Below are 13,060 nucleotides of genomic sequence, written 5' to 3'. Positions count from 1 at the left end.
TGGTATGATATGATAAGAAATACGATGTGCATGAAATATTAAGAACCATGATATGTATGACATGCTACTTTACTTTATATGGCTTGTACCAAGGGTGTGCTCCATAAGCGCCCCGGGATCGATGGACTAAGAAACGGGCCTCGTTAGGGATGGGCTCCTAAGTACCCCTAGGTCGATGGACTAAGAAACAGGCCTAGTATGTATGCCTTGTAGGGTTCAAGACTTGCTACCTTGGACCTACGCAGGACGCGCGCATTTATGTATGTGGTACAAGCCGGGGCCCTAATCATGTTATGATTATGTTTAAGTATGTATGTAATAAGTTTTCAAAGGACATGTTGCATATATTATTGCATGAATCATGTTTTTTGAAAGTCATCTCGCATAACACTTTATGATTATGTTACGATATACCATGATGCTTATGATTATGACATGTTATGTTAGGATGAACTTTATGATTATATTATGATATGCTATGATCATGATTATGATATGCTAGGATGCACTTTATGATTATATCATGATATGCTATAATGCTTATGATTATGTTATGTTATGCTAGGATGAACTTTATGATCATGTTACGATATGCTATGATTATGATTATGTTATGCTAGGATGCATGTTATGATATGCCATGATACCTTACGATTATGTTATGATATGATGCTTCTATACATGATATGATGAGTTGTCTTTATGCTTTATGCCTTGGAGATTTAGTTATGCTATACGGTTTTTGTGAGTAGGAAAGGATCTTCCTGAGCCTTGTGTGCTCATAGCTTACTTTCCTTGTACCACAGATAAGGGCAAAGAATGGATATACTAAGGGAGCAGCAGGAGGGGGCAAGAAGGATGTGTGTAGTAGTGACTCGGCTAAAGAGAAAGACTTGCTTCTAGTTAATAAGAATTATATTTATGTCGTTCTTTTATGACTCCATGACATTTCATCATGCTCTTTGGTATTATGGTTTAAATTTATGTTAAGCATGTTATGTGACTCATATGATAGGTAGTTAGTGATGATGATTTGAAAAATAAAGAAAAAGTTTTAAAGAAAAAAAAAATTATTATACTATAGATAAGACTTCCGCTGTTTTAAGAAGAAAAGATAAGTAACCCCCGTCAGCTTAAGCAGGAAGGGGCGGGGCGTTACAGTTGTTGAGTATGATAAGTCTAAGTTGTAACAACAATAATTTTATAACTACTACATCATAAATGTTAGGTGAATAAATTAAATTCACATTATACCATCTATAAAATTGTAATTATTAAAATGTAAATATTTTTGAACATAGTAAATATATGTTATAATAATTATGAAATCATAATTAATACAATATGAATATTATTAAATAGATCAAGTATACTGATCATGTCCGAGCACTGAGTCGATGGACGCTGGGGACGTGACGCTCTCCGCTATCCTCTGACGATGGTGTAGACCTCCGGCAAACCTGCAAAGAAGCCGAGCCGGGAGGAGTTTCCCTGTGACGACCCTCCGACGCTCAAGTCAGACAATGAAGAAGAAGAGAAGGAAAGTAACGCTACTGTGGTTACAGTGATGAGAATCGCATACCTCCGTCGAAGTCTGGGGGTCCTTATATAGGACCCCGGGGAGGCGCAGGCACGCTTCTCGATGCGTGCACGCTTCCCCAAACATACCCCAGCAGGGTTGTGTCAGAAAAGCATGCCTGACGCCATTCCATAATCGTCCGAGCATATCCCTGGCGTGATGGTGGAAACTTCCAACATACGATACTCTATCCGCTCCGGCCGCCGACCATGTTGTTTGTCGGCGGCAGGTGTCTCGAGGATGATGTTACCAGCGGTCCCTTCTGTCCCTTTGCGCCTCTTGCCTATTCCCGGGCCGAGCGGACCGGTCGCTCGGTGCTCATGGCCTCCGGGAATGCGCATACTTTGGACCGAGCGGGGAAGCCCTGCTCATGTGCTTGGATGGGATTGCGCCTTGTTGTCCTGTGGTTCGGCCGAACGTCCTGTACGCTCGGCCCAGAGACTCTTTTATCTTGAGCATCGGAAACCCGACCCCTGGTCGGGTTGTCTTTCGTCCGGCCTGGGAGACCCCTGGTCGGATGTTCGGTCGGCCGGATGCTCGGTCGGCCCACCAGTCCGCTCGGCACGACCTTGGGATTGACCCTCTTGACCATTGACCTCCACGTGTCGTTGACCTCCCGCCAACGAGGGTCCCCCGTCCTTACCACCGGATCGCATGCCTCCCCCTCAAGTCTAGTCGAAGGAGGCGCTAAGTCCGACTGACTGGACTATGAATTTTGCCAAGCGACAGCCATCCTGCCACTCCCGAAAGTGTACCTCCGCTCGGCCACTATGGGGTCGAATAGCGCCAGTCGGCTAATTGCTGAGGGCTGCCTGACTGGCCTATGGATGGCCTATGATGATGTCGGCAGGATCTTCTCGGATTACGTGCAAATCTTCGCCATTATGGTTGAGCACGCGGGTTCTACCTAGTGATGGGGCTCATTAAATGCCCTCCTCTGACCGAGTGTCACGTGGCGTTGTTGACGTCATCGTACGACCGCTGCCTTACGCCCGATGCGACGTTCATCGGTTTGAAATGGACGGTTGGATGCAGACCTCGGGTTTTGTGACCTGCATCCGACGGCTCGGGCGGATCGAGCCCATCCTTATAAGGCTCTCGTCGCCTTCTTCCGCCGCACTTTCGCCTTCGCGTGCTCAGAAGCCTTTTCCTGCGCTCCTTGCTCCGGTGACCTTGTTCCTCGGCACTCCGACGACCCCTTGCCCTCTTCTTTCGATCCTCATCTTTCCTGTAAGGTTCTCTGCCTTTCTCCCTTTGGTTCTCATGTTTTCTTTGTGTTCCTTGCCGCGTTCTTGCCTTTCGGTCACTGTTCCGTTCGTCTTCCCTGAGCCTTTGCGTTTTCTTCCGATCCCTGCCTCCTCCACTGTTCCCGCAATGGCTAGCTCTTACCAGCCCGCGGACCTTGCTCTCGGCCCATGGTATACTACCATGGAGCTGCGGTTCGATCGGCGTGATGCCGAGAGCCTGATAAACGCTTTTGACATCCCTTCTGATTTCGAACTGATTTTACCCTCGCCTTCCGCTCGGCCGCACAAACCGCCGCGCGACGCTATTTATTTCTTCGGCGATCAATTCATAGCCGGTCTGCGGTTTCCTCTCCATCCCTTCATCACCGAAGTTTGCAATTTCTTCGGCATTCTTCTCGCCCAGTTGGTTCCAACACTTTTCGCCTTCTGTGCGGGGTTATGGTATTATTTAAGATACACAACATTCCCCTCTGCCCGAAAATCTTTTATTATTTCTACTATCCCAAGCAGTGCGAGTCGGGCACTTATTTGTTTCAAGCTCAGCCTGGTTTGGTCTTTTTTGATAAACTGCCCTCTTCCAACAAACACTGGAAAGAGAACTTCTTCTTTCTTCGTCTTCCCGGGCGGCTCCCTTTCCGTACTAAATGGCAGGTCGGACCACCCACCTCCCCCGAGCTGAAGAAGTATAAAACCCGACCGGACTACCTTCAAGCAGCGAATATGCTAGCCGGTCTGAAGCTCGACATCAACAAGCTCCTACCCGAAGGAGTGATGTATATATTTGGTTTGAGTCCAAGCCGGACCCCGCTCCCGAGCAGCTTTGGTAAGAACTTCGCTTGTACATTTGCCTTGAGTTTTAACTGATTTCCTTCTCCTTTCCTTGCAGCGAACATCATAATGGAGTCTGTGCTGTTCGGGATTTTGAAGAGGAAAGCGACCGCGCTCGAGGCGGCAACGGCCAAGGAAATGGAGCAGTTGGGCATTGCTCCGGTCGGTTCTCACGAGGGTGAGAGCGAGGCAAATGCAAGGGAGTTGGCCGCTCGAGCTTCACCTGCGGAAGCGACTAGTGGTGCAACTTCCAGCAAGGGCCATTCCGTTCGGGAGGATGACTCTGAGCCGGACGACGAACTCCCCCCTCAACCAGAAGAGACGCCGGGTGGAAGTTCCCCTACGGTCGGCCACTTCTGTGGTATAGGAGTCCGGGCGAATGGGTCCAGCCTCTCCTCGTGACAAGGCTCCTTCCGTCAAGGCCTTGTCCTCCGATCGGACCCCGTCACAGCCGGAGGCCTCTCTGGAACCCATTGCCGCGCAGCCGGTTAGCTCTCGCCCTCCTGCACCCCGCCGAGTCCGCCGCTCGGGCATTCTGTCCTCGATGTCCAGCCCGACCTCCGATCCCTCGGCGCCCACTCACACTACTCCGGGTCGGTGCCGCATTATTAAGGCGACCCTGCACCTCCCCACTGAGGCGTTTATGGCCGAGTCAGATCAACCGACGTCTACTAAACACATGATCACTATCAAGGGGCCCCTTGCTGCGATGTGGGCGGACGCCCGGGCCCGTGTTGCCATGATACCGCTCGACAAACTAGCTGACAGCCACATGCAGCAGTCCACAGGGGTAAGCCTCATTTATGCTCTTTTATGTAGTCTTCCTGGTCGACATTTTAACACTCCTGCGTACATCAGAGATGGGTGGAAAACATAGCTGTCGCCAATCGCTTGGCCATGGTGGAGGAGAAGCTGAAGAGACTAAAGAGTCCGGGCGGCCCGTCTTCTTCTCAAAGCCCGTCATATGCCGAGCTGCAGAAGGAGCTGGCCAAGACCAAGGAGCAGTTAGAGGCCGAGCGGAAGAAGACGGCCGACCAAGCATACATGCTAGACCAACTCGAAAAATAGGTCAAAACTTATGACCGCAAGATAGAGCTCGCAACCACTCGAAAGAATACCGCTATCGCCGATTTGGAAGGGAAGAATGTGGAGGCCCGCGCCCTGGAACAGCGGGTAAAGGAGTTGGCGGATCTATTGGATCGCGAGAAGAAGGGTCGTTCGGTCTAGGCGGCGGCTCTCAAGGACGATTTGAAGGCCGTGCAAGAGGCTCTCGACGCTTCCCGTGCTACCTTTACGGAGTACCAGGAGGCCGAGCCGAGCCGCTTTGCTGTGATGAGGTAGTCCTACATCCGCTCGGTTGACTTCGCCCAGAAGGTGTGCGATCAGCTCGTCCTTGCATTCGAGTTGGCTATCACTGCCACTGCGGACCACCTGAAGGCCCAAGGTCACTTTCAGGAGTCTTTTGTCATTCCCGTTCGGGAACATGCAACTCTTCTCTCCACCATACCGAAGAGCGTTTTTGACTATCTTGAATGAAGTGTCTTTGGCGTTTTTGTATTTTTGCCGCTCGGTCGACCAACTTTTGTTTTAACTGCTACTTTTGGTGCAACTTTTGAATGCAACTTTTGTTCTGTTAGCTTGTTTTCCCCTGTTTGTCATTGGTAACCTTATGGCCCAAGCGGAATCTATGCTAAAAATGCTTCTATTCGTTAGTCCCTTCTGGGATTTAGGATAGCCATTCGCCTGCCCTTAAGTGTCGGGCTTTGATGCGGTCGTACGACGGCCTTCCGAGTGGAGTATTTATGGTCGCCACTTCGACCCTAGAGTTTAACGTCGCCGCTCGACGGTCTTCCGACCGGGGGATTTATAGTCGTCGGTCCGACTCTAGATTTTAACGTCGCCGCTCGACGATCTTCCGACCGGGGGGTTTATAGTCGCCGGTCCGACTCTAGAGTTTAATGTCGCCACTCGAAGGTCTTCAAGCCGGGGGGTTTATAGTCGCCGGTCCGACTCTAGAGTTTAACGTCGCCGCTCGACGGTCTTCCGACCGGGGGGGTTTATAGTCGCCGGTCCGACTCTAGAGTTTAACGTCGCCGCTCGACGGTCTTCAAGCCGGGGGGTTTATAGTCGCCGGTTCGACTCTAGAGTTTAACGTCGCCGCTCGATGGTCTTCCGACCGGAGGGTTTATAGTCACCGATCCGACTCTAGAGTTTAACGTCGCCACTCGACGGTCCTCAGCCGGGGGGTTTATAGTCGCCGGTCCGACTCTAGAGTTTAACGTCGCCACTCGACGGTCTTTCGACCGGGGGGTTTATAGTCGCCGGTTCGACTCTAGAGTTTAACGTCGCCGCTCAACGGTCTTCAAGCCGGGGGGTTTATAGTCGCCGGTCCGACTCTAGATTTTAACGTCGCCGCTCGACGGTCTTTCGACCGGGGTGTTTATAGTCGCCGGTCTGATTCTAGAGTTTAACGTTGCCGCTCGACGGTCTTCAAGCCGGGGGGTTTATAGTCGCCGGAACGACTCTAGAGTTTAACATTGCCGCTCGACGGTCTTCAACCCAGGGGGGGTTTATAGTCGCCGGTCCGACTCTAGAGTTTAACATCACCGCTCGACGGTCTTCATGGAGTTTTGCTGTTCAGGAATAAATGCTCATATCCTTTGTCTGTTTTAATTTTTACTCCTACAGCCAAAGGATACAAACGAACGGAGCATACATGCAATAAATTACACTAGCGCACCTTTTACCCCGCTCGGTATGGCTGGAGGTGGTTTGCGCTCCATGGTTATTCTAATCGCCGTCCATCCTCATCTTCCAGGTAGTATGCACCCGATCGGAGCTTCTTGACGACTCTGAAGGCCCCCCCCAAGGAGCTGCCATCTTACTCACATCGTCGACCGGCTTCACCTTCTTCCACACTAGGTCGCCGACCTGGAAGGCTCTGGGAATTACACGCCTGTTGTAATTCTGCTTTATTCTTTGCCTGTACGCCATCAGCCGGACGACTGCTTTAACTCGTGCTTCATCAACTAGGTCCAACTCCAGCTGCCTCCGCTCGGCATTATCCTCATCGTAGCTCTTGATCCGATCAGACTCTACTCCGACCTCGACTGGGATGACCGCCTCGCCCCCGTATACCAAGTGAAATGGCGTTACCCCCGTCCCCTCCTTTGGGGTGGTGCGAATGGCCCATAGTATGCCCGGCAGCTCGTGGGTTGACTAGGCGAAGACGTCGCAGTTTTGCTGGAGACATTTGACCAGCTTCTCCTTCTGGCTCGGCTCCAGGTCGGATGCGACGAACATAGTGGCATCCGGTCGGGCAGGGTGGATCTTTACCTCCTCCTTTTCTTCGTAAACTAAAGAAGGTGGTTTCTTAGTTATAGCATTTACCTCGACGCGTGGTGCCTTCTGGGCGGCCTTGGCCTCGGATTGGACCATCTCTACATAACAGCGCCGGACCGCTAGCTGATCACCTCGGACCTCTCCCACCTGATCTTCCACGGGGAATTTGACCTTTTGGCAAAAGGTGGAGACGACTGCTCGGAACTCGTTGAGAGCCGGTTGCTCCAAGATCACATTATACGCGGAGGGAGCGTCTACTACAATGAAGTTAGCAGCCCGCGTTCTTCTGAGCGGCTCCTCTCCCAGCGAGATAGCCAGCCGGACCTGTCCGACCGGCAAAACTTCATTATCGGTGAACCCGTAGAGGGGGGTTGTCATCGGCAGCAACTCGGCTCGGTCGATTTACAATTGGTCGAAGGCCTTTCGAAAGATTATGTTGACCGAGCTGCCTGTATCAATAAAGATGCGGTGAATAGTGTAGTTAGCTATTACCGCTCGGATGATGAGGGCGTCATCATGCGGGACTTCGACTCCCTCGAGGTCCCTAGGCCCAAAACTGATCTCGGGTCCGCTCGCCCGCTCCTGACTACAGCCGACCGCGTGGATCCCGAGCTGTCTTGCATGCGCCTTCCTCGCCCTGTTGGAGTCGCCTTCGGTCGTCCCCCCGGCGATGATGTTGATTTCACCCCTCGACGCATTGCCCCTATTCTCCTCCTCCCGAGAGGATGGTCGAGGTCGTTCATGAGATGCCCGAGGAATGACCCTGTGCTGCTGGTTATGTTGCCGCTCGGGAGATCTCCTTTCTGTACGCCGGCCAGGACTTTGGTGTTGATGTCGTCGATTCGGCGAAGGTGATCGATGACGATAGCTCCTTGGCGTAGGATGAGTGATTGGGGGGAGACTCCGACAGGCGCGGGTGTTGTGAGTTGCTGACTGATGGAGCGAACAAAACATGGGAGTCCATATCTTCCATTTCGGTTTAGGCCGATCGGCAGCTACTTGTTGGATGGCGTGCAGCCTTTGATGAGGACGGGCTACCTCTGCGCGGGGTCCTCTCGGTGGTTGATAATTGGAAGGAGGCTTCCGCTCGGCATGAGCTAGTGGCTCGGATGGTGCTTCCTTTTTCCTCGCCATCTGAGCTTCCTCCACGTTGATGTACTCGTTGGCCTTGTTCAACATGTGGTCGTAGCTGTGAGGCGGCTTTCTGATGAGCGAACGGAAGAAATCACCGTCCACAAGCCCCTGTGTGAACGCGTTCATCATGTTGGATCGAAAAGAATTTAGATATCTCCACAATAGCATGATATTGTTGTAGGATCGAAAAGAATTTAGATATCTCCACAATGATATGATATTGTCCACTTTGGGTCTGGGCCCTCATGGTTTTGCTCTTGGGCTCTCCCCAAAAGGCCTCATTCCAATGGAGATATCTTTTTCTCTTATAAACCCATGATCTTTCCCATGTGTTTCCAATATGGGACTATGTTTGCAACCTTGCAACCCCAATAATCCCCCCCTCAAACAAAGGACCATAGGCTTCCCATGTCTGATCCTCGACCCACTAGGTCTTCCTGCCCCTCGGTCCACCCGACCTACTAGGACTTCCTGCCTGGTGTCTGGTCCTCTTGATCCGAACATAGGAGACCCCACTTTCTTTGTTCGAGGTCAATATTGTACCCACATGGCTCAATCAGACCATAGCTCTTGTGCACAGTCGGCGGTTAAACCTTCTGGCAGTCCGGGCTCTGATACCAATTGTAGGATCGAAAAGAATTTAGATATCTTCACAATGGTATGATATTATCCACTTTGGGCCTGGGCCCTCATGGTTTTGCTCTTGGGCTCTCCCCAAAAGGCCTCATTCCAATGGAGATATCTTTTTCTCTTATAAACCCATGATCTTTCCCATGTGTTTCCAATATGGGACTATGTTTGCAACCTTGCAACCCCAACAATTGTCCACTTTGGGCCTAGACCCTCATGGCTTTGCTCTTGGGCTCTCCCCAAAAGGCCTCATGCCAATGGAGATATCTTTTCTCTTATAAACCTATGATCTTTCCCATGTGTTTCCAATATGGGACTATGTTTGCAACCTTGCAACCCCAACAATCCCCCCTCAAACAAAGGACCATAGGCTTCCCACGTCCGATCCTTGACCCACCAGGTCTTCCTGCCCCTCGGTCCACCCGACCTACTAGGACTTCCTTGCCTAGTGTTTGGTCCTCCTGATCCGAACATAGGAGCCCCACTTTCTTTATTCGAGGTCAATATTATACCCACATGACTCAATCAGACCATAACTCTTGTGCACAGTCGGCGGTTAAATCTTCTGGCAGTCCGGGCTCTGATACCAATTGTTGGATCGAAAAGAATTTAGATATCTCCACAATAGCATGATATTGTCCACTTTGGGCCTAGATCCTCATGGCTTTACTCTTGGGCTCTCCCTAAAAGGCCTCATGCTAATGGAGATATCTTTTCTCTTATAAACCCATGATTTTTCCCATGTGTTTCCAATATGAGACTATGTTTGCAACCTTGCAACCCCAACACATCATAGTTTCTGAAGTGATCGTCGGGATATCCATGGCCACCTGGTTGAAATGCTGGATGTAGGCTCGGAGCGACTCCTTCGAGCCTTGTTTGATGGCGAACAGACTGACGCTGGTCTTCTGGTAGCGCCTGCTGCTCGTGAAGTGATGGAGGAAGGTCGTGTGGAACTCTTTGAAGCTCGTGATGGATCCGTTCGGTAGCCTCCGGAACCATCGTTGTGCCGATCCAGAAAGGGTGGTGAGGAACACCCGACACTTCACACCATCTGTATATTGATGCAAAGTGACTGTGTTGTCGAACTTACCCAAATGGTCGTCTGGGTCGGTGGTCCCGTTGTATTCCCCGATCACTGGGGGTGCGTAATGCCTTGGTAGTGGGCCGCGCAGGATGGCCTCGGAGAACTACCTATTGATCTGCTCGGGGGACGAGTTTGTCCGTGGCGCCTTGCCCTTCCTTGCATCGCGGAGGGGCGCCTCATCGGGCGAAGAGCCCCGGTCGAGGTTGGCTTGCGCGACTTCTGAGGGCGTTTGGAACATACCCCTATGGAAAGGTATAGGGGCGGGCGGTGCTTCGATCTGAGTGCCAGTCGGACCTTTGTTTTGCCCCCATATCGAGAGCTGTTCCGGTCGGTCCTCTGGGGCTGCCTTGCCGCCCGACGCGGAAGTCGCCTGCTGTGCCATTCGCTCGGTTTGAGCTTTCTACTGTTGCTCCACAATCTTCGTTGCTCGCGCTTGGATGAGTGCGTCAAGCTCTTCGGGGGAGAGTGTCACCATGAGTTGGCGTCCAGCTTCTTCCATCTTCTCTGCTCGGACTCAGGTGCGTTCCCACAGACGACACCAATTTGATCCTGTCCGAGCGCTGAGTCGATGGACGCTGGGGACGTGGCGCTCCCCGCTATCCTCTGACGATGGTGTACACCTCCGGCGAACCTGCAAAGAAGCCGAGCCGGGAGGGGTTTCCCGGCGACGATCCTCTGACGCTCAAGTTAGGCAATGAAGAAGAAGATGAGCAAAGTAACGCTACTGTGGCTACAGTGATGAGAATCGCATACCTCCGTCGAAGTCTGGGGGTCCTTATATAGGTAATTCTGAATAACTCATTATTGATCTAACTATTTTCATAAGAGTCCTATACCTTCGTTCTACTATACCATTCTGTTGGGGTGTACCAGGTGCAGTTAGTTGGGATTGAATCCTGTCTTCTGATAAGTGACTCCTAAACTCTCCCAAGAGGTACTTACCACTACGATCTCAGCATAGTGTCTTGATACTTTTACCTTGACGTTACTCCACATCAGCCTAATACTCTTTGAACTTATCAAAGCACTTAGACTTGTGGCACATCAAGTAAATGTACCTGTATTTTGAATAGTTGTCTATAAAATAGACGAAATATTCAAAACCATCTCTTTCCTGGATAGTCATAGATCCACACAAATCAGAATGAACCAATTCCAATACATCTTTGGCTCTATACCCCTTAGACTTAAAAGCTTCTTGGTTATTTTTCCTTCTAAGTAAGACTCACAGGTTGGAAAGATTTCCACTACCAATGAACCCAAGAGTTCATTGGTTATTATCCTTTGAATCCTACTCAAGTTAATATAACCTAGCCTTATATGCCAAAAATATGATTGGTTCATTTCCGAAGGTTGCTTTCTCTTATTAAAGTTAGAAGATGTGTTATTAATTTCCATTTATTGCATCGTAGGAGTTATTGGATTATAATTGTCAACCAACATACCAGAATAGATAACTTCTCTATTTTTCTTGATAACAAGTTAGTTATAAAAATAGACAGAATATCCATTCTTTGATAGTTTAGAAACCGAAATCAGGTTCTTTCTAAACTTGGTATGTAAAGATAATTTTCTCAAAATCCACTTTTTATTCCTATCAGAGGATAAACATCTCCCATTGCAACAGCTGCTAGTTTTGCAGTAGTGCCCATGTAGACGGTGATTTCCCCTTCATATAGTTGTCGGGTTTCCTGGAACCCCTGCAATGAATTTCAGACATGATCAGTGGTTACCGTATCTACACACCAGGTATCGGTAGATAATACCACTAAACTTGTATCAACTAATGAATAAAATACACCTATATTGTTCTTAGTTCTAAGAGGACAGTCTAACTTAATGTCTAAGTCCTATTTCCAATCATTATAATTGTGACTATTAAGTCTTTTTTATAATATAACAACTAGGGGATTGACAAACATTTTAAATCCTAAGAATCAAAAAAATATTTGGTCAAGATCAACTCCTTAAAAATCCCGTAAATTTTGTATGCCACGATAGTGTGGACATATCAAAGAGGAGATTTTATCCATTAATTTTATTATCTCGTCAACCTTACTTTATGACGAATAAAATAAATAGTTGGTCTGTCTTTGATCAAATATTTGGTCAAAACATTGAATTTAAAATAATATTGATTTCTCAAATCAATATCATTTATATTCACCAACAAGTCAAACACCGTGAATTTTGCATACCACGATAGTGTAGACGTATACAAAATTGAACATTTGTAAGAGGAGGGTTATACCCATTAATAACCTTGTCAACCTATCTTTATGACAAATAAAATTACCTAAAACACCGTGAATATTGTATGCCACGATAGTGTGGACGTATACAAATTCAAACATTTGTAAGAGGGGATTTACCCATTAATTTTATTATCTTGTCAACCTGACAAATAAAATTTCCTCAAAAACCGTGAATTTTCTGCCTTGTGTTCGTTAGAAGTTAAATTAGGAATCGCAGACGGAACTTAACATCATTGATTCCAAATTTAACTTATCTGTTCTTAATGGTTTAGATTTGAATCGCAAGCGGAACTTAACACTATTGATTCAAATCCACCTACGTTATAAATTCCTTTAAATATTAATTTCCAAAATTGGCTTCCAGGACTACATGGCGAGGCACATGACCTTCTTGGGTATGAGAGCATCCACCACCGCCTAGACAAAGCCTTGTAAGGAAAGCTAATATTTAATTTCCTTATATAACTCTAGGTTTAACCAAAAAGAACAATCGAATCACAAATTCGAAAAATAAAGATAAAAGAAACATAAATTTGAAACAAATTCGAAAACTCTAGAATCATATGCCTCTTGTGTTTGGTATTTCCAAAAATAGCTATACAAAGAAAACTAGTATGATGTGGAAAACAATTACTAATTATACCTTTCTTTGTAAGCAAATATCCTTTTGATCTTCTACCGTATTCCTCTTCTAATCTTGGACATTGTGTGAGCAACGATCTTCCGAGACGAGAACCACCAAGCTCCTTCTTCTCTAAGTTAGATTCAACCACCATCAATTCCCCCAAGAGAAGTAAAGGTCCGACCACCACCACCAAGCTCCAAGGGATGCGAGAAACAAAACATTCTTTCTCTCCTTCTTCTCCTAGCTAGAACCGACCACCATCACCTACTCCAAAAGAAAGATGAAACCGGCCGCTAAAGAAGAAGAGAAGAGGAGAGGGAGAACCTCTAGGGT

The sequence above is a fragment of the Zingiber officinale genome, chromosome 5A (assembly GCF_018446385.1).
Source record: "Zingiber officinale cultivar Zhangliang chromosome 5A, Zo_v1.1, whole genome shotgun sequence".
Classification (NCBI taxonomy): domain Eukaryota; kingdom Viridiplantae; phylum Streptophyta; class Magnoliopsida; order Zingiberales; family Zingiberaceae; genus Zingiber; species Zingiber officinale.
Note: the sequence above shows the minus strand (reverse complement) of the source record.